Below are 17,059 nucleotides of genomic sequence, written 5' to 3'. Positions count from 1 at the left end.
GACAAAGAAAATTGACGGTTTCTAACATTCAGTATACATGTGTACATTCTGGAAAATGGTTTTAAGAAAATAATCACCATAAAACAGGCCAGAAATGTCCAGCCATCCCTGTCTTTGGGCACAATATTGTTGCTCCTGCTCAGATGTGGTCAGCTATGTGGTCGGGCAATAGCAGCCTGTGCTCCACAATACTTCTCCCTTCACAACCACACATGGGCAAGCTGGGGATGGGTGAATATGCAGATACTTATCAGTGAGGATGTGGCTGCTGAAATCTATCAGTAGATATCAAGAAGTAAAAGACCCAGCTGTTTCTGCACCACAAACATTTTCAAGCCTGCAGGGAATCAAGAAGTATCCACAAATACTCAAATAATAAGCAAAAAAAAAGGTGGTAGGTTTAAATATAACACATTTCTTATTATCATCTTTCTAAGTAAATATTCAGTGATAGTCTAGTAAAAGACCTCTGTCAAAGACAAGCTGAGTCTCTCAAATTGTCACACACACTGCAAAGCACAAGTGTCCTGAATTTTACATGCATGTGGCTGTTAACCAAAAAAATATTATGCAAGAGTAATTCTTTGGGTTTATTTCACAGTTCTTCTGTATTTCAGAAGTTCTTTGGTTTTCAGATTTCAGTCAGTTGTTACACAAGGACACTGCATTCCCTAAGAGGCCTTCCATTTGATTTTGGGTACCACATAGTGTGGTTCTGCTATAAAGGTATATATGCTAAATGCTGTTAATTCTCCACCTTAAAAAACAGTTAAGTTTTTTAAACTGCTTGATGAACACATATTTAGCATTAGCAAAATAGCAGCAACAGCAGAGTTGTAACTTTGGATATTAAATTGTTCTTGGACTAGAGATTTGGATTTACAGAAACAAGTCATTCTTAAAACGTGAGTTTGAAGCCTGTTCCTGCAACTACTTAAGGCTGCCCTTGAGAGATGGATGATTGGAGCATCACCGATGGAGAGCAATTTCAGCACAGCATAAAATGGCTGGCAGTAACTTTTTGGACTGGGTTTCACACACAAAGTTGGCTTTGAATTTGGAACACTTTTTTTTTCAAATGTTAAGAATGTTTGGGAAAATTTTGTTTCAGTACCACTGCTAATCAGAAGCAAATACCTTCAATGTGCAGCTGCATTACTTAGCAAGGCCATGTGAGTCTTGTCTCTGTCTAGCAAGACCATGAAAACTATTTTCTTTCACAACTGTGTGTGAGCTTGAATAGACAACAGTTCCACTTTCTCACAAATGCACTGAAGAATTAGCTCCCTTTCCCCCAGTGGCAATTTCCCCCAGGCTTACTGCAAAACAAAAGATAGTGACACTCTGTTTAGGTTTGCTTCTTTAGCATGTTTGGTAATCTAACATTGCTAGAACTGCCTTTTGAAGAAAAACACCAAAATCTGTCATTCTATGCATCTGTACTGGCACAACAATTTATTTTTCTAATGCAGATATCCAGCTTCATTATCTGGGGATTCTAGTTCATTCCAATAGGTTGCTCAGGCGTGTGTGTATTTAAACATTTTACCTAAGTTTTCTTTGTCCCTGAAATGGTCATTAATTTGATTAGTGAAAAAGTTACTGCATTTCTTATAACATAAAGCTGGTGCACACAAAAATGCAAGACAATTTTTTTTTTCATTGAGATAATACCTTCCCCCACCCGTACCTCCTCTACACCAACCACAAATGCATTTCTGTCCTATTATCAGCACACACTAACTGCAAAGTGAAATCAACTGCTGTGGGTTCTTATCATCTGAGCTGCAAAACCCCCAAAACAGTACTGTAAAGTGTAGCTTCATTTTCTCTTGGGCTTTGAACTTTTTTCTGTGTGCAGTGTAAAGAATCTTCCTGTCCATGAGATCTTCCTTAGCTCCTAATATGGTTTTAAGTTGTCACTAAATGCTGATGCAGATGTTTGCTGCATGAAATTTTGGAATCCCCATCACTACTAATAGCAAAAGAATGTTGACTCCTTTAACATCCGTCCAGTAATGCAGAAACTTTTTAGTCTTCACTATTTACTTCCCAGTCCATCTGATTTGTTACAAATGAGCAGTGCACAATCTTTCATTGTTCTGCCACCTGCAGAACGTGACATCCAACCTGCTCACAGGTACCTGCCCTTCACAGGATGACCGTGGTTGTTCTGTGACACAGTCCAGCCCTCCCAGGCACAGCACACCCCACAGCACTGAGGAGAGCTTTCTCCCTCCACAGCTGATAGCTGCATTGCATCTGCATTGCTTCCTCTCACAGTGGATGAACTCACCAAACTCGAGGTGATAGATCTCTTTGAAGTTTAATGTATCATAACACAAAATAGCAACAGAAGGAAATGAAAACCTGCAAACATAAAATATCTCCTTCAGTGCTCAAATTAAAAACTGCAAAAGTAATACTCTTGCACATGCCTATAACATCTACACATAGAGGCCCATTTTGCTGCAAAGGTTACACTCTGTAAAAACAGGCTTATAGCATAAAGGAGATTAAGAGAAATAAGTTTCCAGCCCTTCTTCTACCCTTTCTCTAAGGTACTAGGCTGGGTGTAGCTGCCTGAGTAGAAGCATCATTGGCATCAGTAGAGCTATTTTAACAAGGCAAATAAGGGGTGGTTCTAAATATTTCAAGCTTCATGCCATGACCTAGTATGTGAATGCATATAAATTTGACTATTTGTGATAGATTTGTGATGATATAGGCTCATCATTCAGGTGCTACAACTGATGGATCACAGTGGAACTGTTTTTATTGATCAATTAATGAGCAATACTTTTTATAAAGCATTCAAATGCTGCATTCAGATCAGCATTATAAATACCTAGCTGGAATATAAAAAAGAGTTCTTTTCACTTCAGCTGTGCAAATGCAAACCCTTGAATTTGTGACAGCTGTATTAGTCTCTTAGAAGAAGATTCACACGTGGATTCGAGCAACTCTATGGAACAGAAGCATTACTCAGTGATTCACAAGACTCTCATCCTGTAAGTGCTCAGGCACTCACAGGACTACAGACACCACTAAAGACTGAGTGCTTCTTTTAAGTGTGCAGAAAATAATAAGTTTGGTGTTTAAACCTTTCTCTCTGAAAATCTGTTATGAATTCTCAAGCATGGCAGCACTGAACACTGCAGCCCTTCTAAGACTCATTCTTCACATCTCCTCTCTACCAAGTCATCAGATTCATTTTGGAAATTCTCATAAAATTCTGACATGGAAGCTGCAAGGAAAATCAAATCAATTTCAAGTTTATCTTAATCACTGGAAGATTGATATGTTCTCAATTTCAAAATATGAGTCCATTATCAATTACATTAAACATACATTGCTAAGAGGACCACTTACTATGACTGATACAATATCACGCATGATTTAATTGTGACACCAACCCTCTTGTAAATAGACTGAGGTCCATTGTCACAAAAAGCAGATCTCTGTCATATTGCAGTGGTGAAAGGGCACATAATCACACAGATTAAACTACATCTCAAGCAGCCTTTTCCCTTTTAAAGTAGAAATTTTCTGTTCCATGTAGCACTTGACAAGTGTGCATCATTAGAATCACCTCCTTGGTTTGAAAAATTGGCAGAGAATTTAAATATAAAATAGCAGAAGCTTAAGGTAATTCTCTGTGATCACTGTCTTAATTTAGAAATATTCAGAGCAGCTTGAAACTTCTAGTAAGTGCTCCACCTGCACATTTTTCACTGTACTTATAGATGATACTAGAGGCAAGATTAATTGTCTTTATGCTTTCAATTCTCACTTTCATCTCCCATACCTCCATAACACATACTCTTCTTTTACACTAAGCATATTTTACCATTTGTGGAAGTCAACCAGGTCAAGATGCTGACCTTTCCATTTTTAAATGCTGTTTTTCCAGGATACTCTATACAAAGTGTACTTGGCATTGAGGATTGCATTCCAGGAACCTCTTTTTTCTTTTCTAAACACATAGTCTGCTTGATTTTTCTCCTGCTTGAAATGATTAATAGGATGGGTCTTGCAACCTCTAAATTTAATTTTAAAATGCATTTGGCCTGCTACCTCACAGGTAAAAATTCCCAATGGAAAAGATCTGGGGTGAGAATTGAATACAACCATAATTTAATGGGTAATCCTATTGGGTGAAATCTGGATGCTTTGGCATATTTTCCTTTTTTAAAAGCAGATGTTGCACAAATGTTTTTTTTTTTTTTCCTTTGTGAAAATGCAGAACACATAGATGAGAAGATTTATGGTATGAAACAATAAACAGCAAAACCAGCCAACCTGACTTTACTTCTTCCAAAACTCTTGGGCACTGCATATATACAAACAGTCAACTCTTTGGAAAAGGAAGACATAACCATAACCAAGAACAAAGCTAGCAACAGAAATAAGGCAGAAAGCCCGATAAATATTTCAGATATTTTTATAAAGGTAGACACAGGTTTCGGTAGAGTACAGGTCCACTTTAAAGCAGGAGGAAGTAAAGGCTGAACCTACTGCTGCCCCTTTCTTTTGGTGGTTGGTTGGGATGCAGCAACATGCCTACAGCAATGTTCTGCTGCCAGGGTGGGAAGCAGCTGCTGCTGGAGGCTGGAAATTCTGCATGACCAAGTGGGACTGAAAAGGATAAATGTACTTGACATGATTCAATACTTTCCTTTGGGAGGAAAGAACTTTTTTTCCCTTGCTCCATTTGAGTAAAAAAAAAAAAAAAAAAAAAAAAAAAAAGGAGTAGATGATGGAATTTGTAGTCAGAGCACTCATCTTGTGGAAGAGGTTGTTCAGGAAATGTGTCCACCAGCTTGCATGTCCCTAAATACAGCCAGGAACATCAGTGAGTGGCCTCTGCCCTTATCGTTGCCTTCCTCCCACCACCCTGCCTGCATTTGTCCTCAAATGTCACAGGAAAAGCAGAGGCCTTTCCTCTGCTCTGTCTCAGACTCTTGTTCTACTGCTGTGCTGGAAATGTAAGTAGGAGTCACAGCAGCAGCCCTGGGCAATCTTATCCCTACTGCAAACACTCACACGCTGGCTCCTAAAGCCTGCTTCTTGAAGTGGAAACATGGTCACATCATGTGGCTTTGGGGTAAATTTAGTTCTCTATTTCTACTCTTGCCTCTCACACAAAGTGATTGAAATCACTTTTGGTTTCACTTCATGCACAAATGTTCACGGTGAGACTGAATTTTCTCATTCTCTTTGCCACCAAAATGCAGAAAGATTTAAGATGAGTCCCACAGTCCCTCTGAAATCTTGTCTGGACACTGCAAGAACACTATTGCCAGATCTGATTTAGTTGTGGAAAACACTCAGATTGATGTAATCTGGCTCTCTATAAAACATCCAGAGACCTGAATTTTCCAAGTTAGAAGATTCTTGGGCCCACTCCTGCTTCTGAGTCAGAAGGGTTGAACAAAGTGCTACACCATAAACATGTGTCAGAAAAAAAATGTAAACAGACATTCTGAAATTTACTCTCTAGAGGTTTTGTTTTGCTAAAATTTGCTGTTTTCTTGTTAACTTACAAGGGAACTTGTGGAACAAGAGAAATAAGATAGTCAAATTATCTTCCCTCTATCGTATTCAGTGACAAATAGGTAAACTACTAAAAACCTTCAACAACTCACACGGATGCATTGGCAGGAAAAAGAGGGGAAAATATCATGCCTGAAGTATAAACTCTTTTCTTAACAGCTGATTGTAACCAATTTGTGTAAGTGAAAATCCAGAGTTTAATCTAGTTCCTGTGACTATAAGAGCTGCTGCTGGGTCCAATTTGCTTGTACCACATAATGATTGTATGCCCTCAAACAATCACTTGATATTTACAAACAGCAGTACTAGAATGGCAATGGGTTTACTTTTAATTTAAATTTAGACACTTAAGAAATTTAAAATAATTGTATTTTAAACAAAAATCCTTTTCATCATCCAGCAACAGGGCCAATTTGAGGTCAAGATCAGATTGTAATTCATATGATGTAAATGAAAGCAGCAGGTTGTGTGAGCATATTCCACACTGAAAAATCAAATGTATTCTTTCTGATGGATTTCTTTAATCTTTAGAGTGTACCACAAAATCTATAAATAGAAGTTCTAATACAGTAACAGACTAAAAAAATACTAATAAAATAGTAGAAAGTGATTTGTTGTAAAATGAGAGCGCAGATGGGCACCATAGCTACCCATGGAGACCAACTGAAAATCTGAACAGGAAATTTTGCCAGCATCAGTAAATGTAAGGCAATTCTGCCCCTCTGTGTAACGATGACAAGACATCTCTCCTCTTTCTGTACTCATAAGTAAACACATTCAACAAGATGGAATAATAAGTTACTCTGCTTAGGGTAACTATATACTTAATGTAACTAGAGAATAGTGTTAAAAACTGGCCTGCAACTGTACTCTGAAGCTGTTATCAGATTCTGGCTTTTACTTGACAGTAACAATACATCATGCTATTGAGACTGATCGAATCTCATTAAAGTTCATGGGACTAAATCCACTAATTTTATTGACTCTGACATTCTCCCCTGTATAAGCAAGAGGATTCCAACTAACTTTGTACTGAAGTAAATCTTTAACATGAGGGAAAAACTCTCTCCTGAAGTGTATACACATATTCTCATTCAACTTCCATAGATTAATTAATGTGGCATAGGGGAAAAATGCATATATTACATTCAAGGGAAGATTTTTACAGTCATTACTCCCTCCTTTTTTTCTATAGGATACCTTTTACTTTACCATCTGTGCAACGGGACACAGAGCCACCCATTTCCCCAGGAGCAGAAAATTAAGTTTAAAAGAAGGCCTTCCCTCCCTGTTACATCCTTCAGTGGAAACAGACATGCAGAATATTCTTGGTCCACCTTTTACCTTCAACATGCCATGGTAGTAAACCACCTGCATTTTTAAACTTACTGACTGCTACCATTATGTGACAGTTTCCAATAACATCCAGGCCCAAATGAGGTTCCACTACATACTCACTGTCTTTATTAGTTTATAAGGTAACAAACTACTGGCAATGATTCATGGATGGATCAGAGACAAGCAAACAGAAATTCTTTTACCCACATTTGGAGAGTTGGTGGGACAGGAAAACTGAAAATGTTTTGGCACTACAAGCAGCAGGTAGAGTTCCAGAGCAGATGTCATTTTCATAAGCAGTGGTTCTTAAAAGGAAACTACATTCAGAAAGCTGAAAAAGGATGAAAGTTGAAATGTGTCACATGTAAAAGATAACTGAAAATGCCAGAAAATACAAGCATTAAAGGCTGCATTAGTGCACTGCCTGGGATTTGATACTGCAGATTCACAAAGGCATTTACTGTATATGTATTTCTCCTAGAGCAGGGGGCTCAGTAGCCAGATATCAGGTCCTAAAATTCAGTCTCTAGCATCAGCATCTGCCTACATGATAAACTCTCCAGGTGACTTTGGCTGCAGCTCTGGGCCCATCACAATTAGACTACTGCTCTGTTTACTGAGCTGTTTCATCTTCCTTAAGGCTATCTCTTCAACTTTGGAACAAGACATTTCTTCCCTGCTCAGCTAGAAGATCTGTGATACTTAATAGCTCTTTTGAGGGATAATAACAAAAATATCAGGGGCTAACATCAGAATTGTTTTTATGACTATTTAATATTTATTTATGACCAATAGCACATTAATAATTATAGTTCCCTGAATTCACAGTTTAACATGCAGGGAGTCCCTGACTGTGTCCTTAAATGTTGTTTTATGTGGACCCTGACAATTTAAAATTTCTAGTGGAATGATGCATGCAAATCAGACATAACACATGCCATAAACAAAAATGGGGATATTACAATCGTTCCCTCCCCATAGATGCACAGTGTAAATTCCTCTTTAAAGCTCTATCCCTATCCAGATTTCACCTGGGGGGGTGACACTTGAGTTTCTATCAGCTGATTAGTCACAGGTGGGAGATAAGCTCTGTCCCTGTAAATGGTTTCCCACCTATAGTGAAAGTTACAATTAGATGATTAAACAAGAAAGAACATTATTAATCCATTAATCCTAAAAGCCCAATTCACTTGTCATTATTTATTCCATTATACATTCTCTCTTTTTACCTCAACTTGCCTCAGCTTAGGTAAGGAAGCCTTTATGTAGAAAAGACATGTAAAATCATAGGGGTCATAAGAGTTTGCATTTTTTTTTGGAGGCAGGGCCAAGGACATATCCAAGGCTTGTGTTATATCTTTCCTCCACATATCCTTTGCCTTCTTTTCTTCCTGGACTAAGCTCTCTAGTTTTTCTCATCACTGAGAGATCTTCCTTCACAATAGCATCACCATCTCAGTGCTCCCACTGAGATGTCAGACACTCCTGCATCTTTCTCCTGCTTGGCCAGTTACTCTCCAGTTTCATATTTGAGTACCCAGTTTCTCTGAAATGCAATGTTTTGAGCCTGGACTGAATATCAAATGGTAAATTTCAGACCATTTATTAAATGTCTGAATATTCTGGTTTTCTGTATCAAAGTACTGCAGCCCTTCCCTGCACAGCATCATCTTCAAATGTTTATAGACCATCTTTGTTCTACTCTTATGTGAGTAGAGATATATTACAGTTAAGCTGAGGACAGCTTTCTCTTGAAATTTCCTTCTGTTTTAGTAAACCAATTGTCACCTGACCTTTGGACAGTTTTCAGCTGGTCATGTTCTCAGCTAATGATGGTTTAGATTCTGCTGCGTGAGTCTGTTTATAAGAATGTCATGTGAGAATGTGCTCTCAGTGTGCCACATATCTGATATAGCACAACCCTGGTCTGGAAGGTCAGCTGGTCTGTCAAAGAAGAAAATTTTACTGCCTGATTGCAAATGCTTTGACATATCTATTTTTAAGGTAATTTGAGCAACACAGCGCACAGAGAATAAACAAGATGCAAATCCCACCACAGATTTATGTCTCTCCTCTTCTAGGTAATTGCCAGTACCTCTAGTTTTTCACGTCTTCTCTGTCTCAATCCTTATTTGATTGTTGTGCACACCTAAAAGGCAACAGTATTCTGTTTTTTTTTATTGCAGCAGGGAAATATAGAGATGTGAGGCCATTTACTTCCAGCTTTCTCATGTGCTCTGACCAGCCTGCAACCATATCCAAGTGTAACTCCAGTACCCTGCTGCTTTTAAGAGACAGACACACGGTCACACAGTAATAAGGGACTGAAGAATCCTCAGGAAAACTGGAAAGGTTCTGTAGAGTGTCTGTGATGTCCTTCTGCAGTACAGACACTCTGGTCTGTAGGCTGAATACCTCAACTCCATAGATGTTGATTAGGGCTTTATCCTGGGAGAGAGGGATTCAGATTAACTCACCTAAATAGAAAGCTGATCTGGGATTTCCAGCATTTCAGATACATGCCCTAGCCATCGGGCTGCTGGATAAGGCATGCATGCTATTTCTTTTCACTGCTGCCTGTGGGATGTTCTCCATAAGCCCCCTGCCCCAATCTGTCAGGCAGACCTGGAAAATATCAGACTGTGCTCTGCAGATAAGTAAGTCAAAAAGATGCAGACTGTGAATCCTAAAAGGGGCTAAGCATTACTTTTGTGCACTGGTAATTAATACTTACTAAAGTGAGACACTCTGGGGGATTTCAAGAAGCCAAAATGTGATGACTTGGGACACTGGTACAAGTTTAGACAGAAGCAGGAGACTAGTAGACTCAGTGTCTTCTGAATTTTGAATTTTTAATGAAGTAGCAGACAGGTATTTCAACTTTGAATGGTATTAAATCCCATAGTTGGTCAGTGACATTTTTTAATTCTGTGAAGCATTTTGTTGTTTCCTGAGTGAAAATACAGGGTAAAGATCCAGAATGGAAGCAGAGGCCTGGTGGGGAGAAGAGAGTTAGGAACAGGTTCAAAGCAGTGAAACAGTCAGAAACAGCTAACCAGTGATGCGTCTATCCCAAGTAGTTAAATAAGGAGATATAGCAACATACAAAATAATTTCTGTAAAACTCTTTTAAGGAATAGAATCAAGAAATAAACAACACAAGTTTTTTATTGTTAACGTCAAAGTCTTTCAATTTTACTAGGAATATTAAGCATGCCACCTACTGAAGAGTACTGCATGCACTTTTTTCCAGTTTGTAGCTAGCAAGATATTTGTCCAAGAGTGGGAATAGCACAGCCCAGTCACTCAAGAGCTAAAACATTGATCATAACAATGCTTTAAGTTCACAGTTATTCAGATTTCTAGAGATTTTTATTCCTGTGTCTGGAAAACAGTGGGACTTAATATGCCAGTTGAATATTTCCAAGATGTATAAAACAAAAAAAGATTCTGTTGGGAGATGAGTGCAATAGGACACCAAAAAGGTCTGTAGTAAGACAACTTTGATCAACGTAAGATTCAGAATTATGATGGAATGATATCAAATACAAAATATAAATGCAGCTATGAGATCCTACACTGCCCCACCAAGGGAATGGGGTGTGTTTCCCAAATATTTCCTACCACATGATTCTGTTTACCTGCACTACTACTGTGTCAGAATGCTGCACGCAGTGTGCAGAGGTAGAGATCAGTGTTTATATATGTATTATGGCACTAAAACAATTATCCAGAATGTTCCAGTGTTGCAACATTTGGTTGTTCCTGTACGTGACTTCTGGGAGATCAGGGATTTTAAGTCAGTGTAAAAATATAACCCCCTCCCACACACGTTGTCTTTGTGGGTATATAGGACAGCAACACTCAAGAGCTGTCCTGCAACACAAACACTGGAGATTAAAGTAGTACACAAATAAAATAAATTCAGTATATAAACAAGTAAATAAAAGTTTAAGAGTTTTTCCCACTGAAAACTTTTAAAATAGAAGTAGCATATATTTTAAATTTTAGAAATTTTCTGTTTAAAATCAGAAGGAAAAAGTCAGATTGGTTAGAATTTGGAATGTTCTGCAATTCTCTATTTCTCATTCAATGCAGCATATCATTGGGTAAATCAGTCCTGTTGATATCATCTTCTTGGTCAGACTGTGACACGTCTAGTTTTGTATGAAATACCAGATATTAATACAGTAGACCACTTCCTCCCAGTCTTTGCTTGCTTACCATTATAACTGACTACATTTAGTCTATATTTAATCCTCTATATTTTTTATTTTTATATTTAAACTTGTTGCCCAACCTATGGATATAACAAATTACCTTCTCAGCTTCTCATCTGATGTTTTCAAACTTTCTCTGAAGTTATGAAGCTACATAGACACAAATATCACATGCACACTCATTCAACAGAAATACCAGTATTCAAATGAGAAAATAACATTAGCAAGGTAAAAAAAAAAAAAAAAAAAAAAAGCATCTCATTCTTCAGTGGGGCATCTCCTGTCAGCATAGATTTATATTAAAAGAGAAGCAGGAAATTACTTTCCAAAATGGTAAATATCAGAATACAGTACTTTCAGGTACTAAGGGAAGACTTGAAGGCAGGAATCTTTGTTTGGGGCTTCAGCATGGATTTTTATTGGAAAACCAATAGTGAATTACTTTGGACTAGATCAGAAATCCAGTTTAAAAAGTAGCTGTACTATTTGACATACAGCACTTCAGAGTTCTTGCCTAATGGCAAAATGCAAGAATATGTTCATTCTTTTTGTTGTCTTTGTATATTTCCAAAGAGCTGAATTGGTTTTGTACAAAGGTATTGCTTCAGCCAGACACAGAGCAGCTCCTGCTGCTGACAGTACAGCCAAAGGAATGGGAAACATGGGTTTGAAATCTCTCAAAAAAGGGGAAAACTTTTCCAATCCACTATTTTCTATGCAACCAATCCTAATTCAAAATACCAAAATAGTTTAAAGAGAGTAGTTTAGGGCAAAGAATTCCTGAACACCTTCGGTTTAACAAATGTATATTGAAACAGCCACAACTAACCCTCCTCCTATGCACTCCATGTGCTCTGAGAAACTTATTATCAGAACCATTTCTGAACTGGGCTGCTCAGATGCTGTGGCAGTAATTTGGTGTGGTTTGCAGGATCACAACTTTGCGCCTATTCGCATCACCTGAGTTCCACCTGGCTTCATGCTGGGTGGCAAATCCAATTTTAAATTGCTGCAGTGTTCAGATGCAGCTGATGGTTAGGAGACTCTTCAGGAAAGCCCACCAGCTCAGAGCAGCCCTCAGATAGAGATTTTAAACTACTTGTTTAAGAGATAAAATGGGGGGAAAAATGGTCTCCAGTATCACAACTGCTTTTTCAGAAAGCTAAACATCAGAACACCCATCTAGAGTCAGTGGCCTAGAAAAATGCCTTCATCATTTTCTATGCCAGATTTTCTGCATGTTCTTAACACAGGTGTAAGCCATTATCAACAGTCTACCAACAAGGTCTGCACTTCAGGACATTTTGCATCCCATGAACCATTTGTAAGCATTCTATCACAGACTTAAAGTTCTACTTACTTCCAAACTTAAATTCTATCCCTCTGTCAGCTCTTCAGTAGAGCTCAAAGTACTGTATAATAGTGCTTAGCAAAACATGGAAATCACAACGACTGGAGACGTGGAGCTGGGGGCAGGGTGGTGCAGGGAGGGAAGGAGAAGCCCTACTGCTTCAGAAATGGGGAGACACGCTGCAGCTGTGGGCTGGCACTGCTCTGTGCCTGGCTGCGACCTGGGGGTTCCCATAAGAGTAGGCATTTTATAAGGAAGTGAAGAAAGGAGGAACAAAAGCATAAACTACAATCTTTAAGGTTTCTCTTTAGCTTCAAAACCCCTGTGTCTCACAGAGTACATTTCATACTTCAGATTTGATCCAGCCATTTTCCCCCTTCAGAGTCTTAAATGCTTTCCATATGTTTAACATTCTTCTAATGTATTTTCCATCTATATAATGCATTGTCTATTCTATTTCTATTCAGTCATTTTGTTTAATCAGCAGGACACTCTCTCTAATCCAGTAACTAATTTGCCAGCATAAGGCTGAAACTCCTCTGTTATCTAGGAGTACTCCTATTACTAAGAGTAATTTGCTAATATACTATAGGTAGCACTTCAGATGCCGGTGTCCTTGCCTTTGCAATATTAATTACTAAGAATCATATTCCACAGTGCTCTAGGTTACAGCTGCCCCAAAACATATGCTTATAATTTCCTCCTGGGTTGAAACTTCTCCAGCATAAATTATTTTCTTGTGATCCCAATCTGTGTAAGTGTTCTGGTGCCCAGGACAGTCTGAAGTATATTGGATTGCATTTGTTTCAATTTAGTAGTCCTTGTTGATTAATAGCTCTTAACTCATCTCCTCACACAATTTCCTCCAAGTATTCAGATAATCCATTTTCTTCTGTCAGTGTTAAATTAAAGCATCATCTTTCCTTTAGGGAATATCACGGAGAGGTTCCCACTCCCCAGAACTAATACAGTATTTCATAACTCTCTCCTAGGTGTCCTCACCCAAGCCTTTCACAGCCTAATGAACTTCAGCTCCCAAATTGTTTTCCTTCAGGTACTTTTCATCCCCCAGACCATTCTGTGCAGAACAGGCACCTGGAGGTCCAAATAGGGAAATAACTCATTTGCTCTGGATTGGTTATTGGGGCCAAAAGTAGCCGAGAACACTTCAGGTTCAGGCAGAAGCAGGTGGCAGGGCATGGAAGTAATGTGGGAAGACCAGAACAATTCAAATGTGTCCTGCCACCCCTTGGCTGCCTTCCAGACCCACAGCAATTCTGCAGCTCTAGTTACATGAGCTCTCCTCTTGGAGCACATGGTCCCTGAATCTTCCTCTGTGTTTCTATACAGTTTATCTGCTTTCCACACTTAACACAATACCTGACAGACTTCTTAATACAATTCCTCAGACAAGTGCAGCCTGCTGGCTTCGGGTCCTTGAAGCAGTCTTCACAAATGGAATAAGGTTGTGTGATGTATCTCAGAAGGGGCCAGTGTGTGGGCCGAATCAAACACCCATGAATAGCAAATCTATCACATCAGGCTGTCCTTGGGAAATCACTGCTGGGCTGGCAGCAAGGTCTGATCCATGCCAGGTGACTGGGAAGTCACAGGGTGCCAGCACTAGCTCTTGAGCTGGTGAGGTGGGGCTGTATGAAGTGTTGAATACCCTCATCTCTAGTCAGGGAAAACAAGTGCAGGTAAGGATCACAGAAGGAAGTGCCCAAGTCCTCTGTCTGCTGAACTGTCCTTCCAGACTAAGCCCCTAAATGCTTCTCCCTTATTTATTTTCTAAGAAAATTTTTCTTAGAAAAGTTTTCTAAGAACCAGAGGAGTATGTTCTCATTCTCTGACTAATTCTGAGTGTGTAGGAACATCAGACAGCTTCAGATCAGGCTCTGCTATTCCAAAACTCTTAATCAAATGGCAGGTGTTACTCAATAACACTGTGACAGATTTAACATGTAAAAATTAGATATGGGGAAAAGAACTACAATTAAGATTAGTGATGTGTGATCCTAAAATGAGAAATATTTTTAGTTCAAATGTGAAGGACAAAGGAAGCCAGTAGAGAACTTATGAGCTCCCTCTTGAGATCTGAGGCCTGAACCTGAAGGTGGCTCAGTAGGCTGGTGAAGTCAGAACATGAGAGCAACACTTATCTTTCTAGGGGTTTTTTATGTAAGTTTTTGTTCCCTCAGCTCCTCTTCAAGTATACTGGAATAGAAAACATGACATCCTCTGAAATTACTTTCATAGTGTGTAATTTGGGAACTGTTTTAAATGCTAAAAATCCTGAAGAATACACTAAGACAGCTTCTGGGAGACTGTGAGCACCCCCTGGTTCTTTGACTAATACTGGTTTTGTTTTGAACAGTAACCGGTGTTCTAGGCTGTTCCTCAGAACATGTGCTCACCCTCCACCAGCAAGGAGGTGACCAGCTTGGTGATGCAGACTGGCAGTCCATGAGATTTGCAGAAGCACCATCCCTGAGTCACTGCTTCCTGCCAGACCCTGCCTCTCCCACTGAGCCAGGTGTGGTCCCAAGGTCTTTCTGAGCACAGCCTTGATCCACACACCACAGCCTGTTAACAACCACTGCTCCAGCCTGCCTCATCAGCTGCTTCTCTTTCTGCTTGGGAGAGCCTTGGTTCAGGAGGGACTCAGTCAGGTGCCATGTGCAGACAGTTTGCAGAGTAAGACACGGGGCACTGCTGCTCTGGTCATTCCAAAGCACACCGTAAAGGACAGCTACCGTGGTGTCCACAGTTGCCTTTTCCACTTATTTAGTCATTCTTCTTTCTACACATTTTTCTTATAATTATAAGCTCTATCTCCCATCAGCACCTATCAGAGCAGATAGTATAATCTGAAAGTTGAATTTGGATATTTCCTCATCTACCTATCATCTTTGTAGAGGTATCTGTGGTGGATCTTGGCCAGACATCTGGCTAGTTAGTCTTATTCTAACACCGGTGTATACTTAAGACACCATCATTTGAGCTGTACAACCAGAGAAATTATCTTCTTGTCTCTCATGGCAGCTTGGTGCTGTGCTCCCCACTTCTATGAAAATTGACAAGACTTAGCCGTTACTATGTGCCTTTGAGAATTCTAGATTATCTCTTCACGTCTTATGAAGACAAAACACTAACAGGGCACATAGTAATTGTCATGATAGAACAAGGAGAAATCCCAGCACCTTGATATTGAGGCACCTTAGAGAAAAACTCTGCTATCTTCTATACATATAATCATTCTCAGTAGCTTAATAGAGCAAGTTGCTCCTGCACAGCAAGTGCTTACTAACTGTTATCAAAACCGATTTCATTAATCATTCTGCATAAATTCAGATAAATTAATGAGGTTCTGGGAAGAATGTAACAGTGAGAAGGAAACAATTCCTCATGTTAGTGACTCTACAATCTGTTCATCCTGCTGTGTTCCTCAAACTTGACAGCCATTTTCAGAACCAGCAACTCATTTTAAGTTTGCATTACAGGAAACATTCCAATACAGAAATGCCAAAATAGAAGAGCATTCCCCTCCAAACAATGATGCCACTAGTGCTGAAAATGGACTGTTTAAAGTATTTTAAACCTCCTACTTGGGTGGGGCTGAGGAGGGATTGCCCAATCTGTAGTTCCTCGGAGCATCAGTAGGTTGCAGCAGAGTGTTAAGTACAGCCTGGGACGAGGGTGTTAAAAGGGCAGGAGCACCACAGGGCACTGCTGTCACAAAATGTGCCTGAAGCCAACACAGCGATGTCTTGGGAGACATGTGGGAGAATTTTGCTGAACAGACTTGAACCTTAAGAAACTGGGCTTTAAATTGCCATACAACCAGAGCTTGTGTTTTCTTAGGATGCCAATGTTAGTCTTGGTGCCTTGTCATCAGCCAGTGACATGAGATGGATTGACATCACTGACTTGGGAAAGGGAAGTTTCATTTCTGTGGTACCAGCTCTGCAGTTTGGTTTGGATTCAGGAAGGGGAATGCTGCCTCTAGATGCTTTTCTCCATAAAATATGACAGTGAAACCCAGCAATTTATGGGAGAAAGAAAATAAGAAAAATCAAAGCAACATATTAATATAATACAGTAGTTGTACAAAAAGTAAATTTTGGCAAAGAAAAAACAACACAATCTAGTACTCCAATAACAAAACCATACAGAACTGTTTGTCTCTTGATAATACATTTGGATATAAGAAAAAAAAGTACTTCAAACAAGGCTCCCAGCAGTTATTAATGGGGTCTCTGTTCCCTTCAGTTGTTCTTTTTTTTCTAATTTGATTGTAAATAATAACTCCACAGCTGTGTCTTCTGTAACCAATTCCATCTCTCTAGGTTCCTATATTTAGCCTTCGTACAAGCATGCGCAAAAAGTAACAAAGACGTAAAGAGTGCTGCTTAGCCCTTAGCAAAATCGTACAAAAGAGCTAATGAAGCTCACTCTAATAAGCTTTACTGAATGACCAGCTGTAAACCTTCATTTGTATTCCACAACAGGGATACTCGGAGAATGTTACCCTTCCTCTGAAGGTATCGAGTTATTCCCTTTCCAAAGTATCACCCTTCAAGGAGTAACAGAG

The sequence above is a fragment of the Cinclus cinclus genome, chromosome 10, assembly GCF_963662255.1.
Source record: "Cinclus cinclus chromosome 10, bCinCin1.1, whole genome shotgun sequence".
Classification (NCBI taxonomy): Eukaryota; Metazoa; Chordata; class Aves; order Passeriformes; family Cinclidae; genus Cinclus; species Cinclus cinclus.
The sequence above is the reverse complement of the archived record's forward strand: the minus strand, read 5'-3'. Positions refer to the sequence as shown.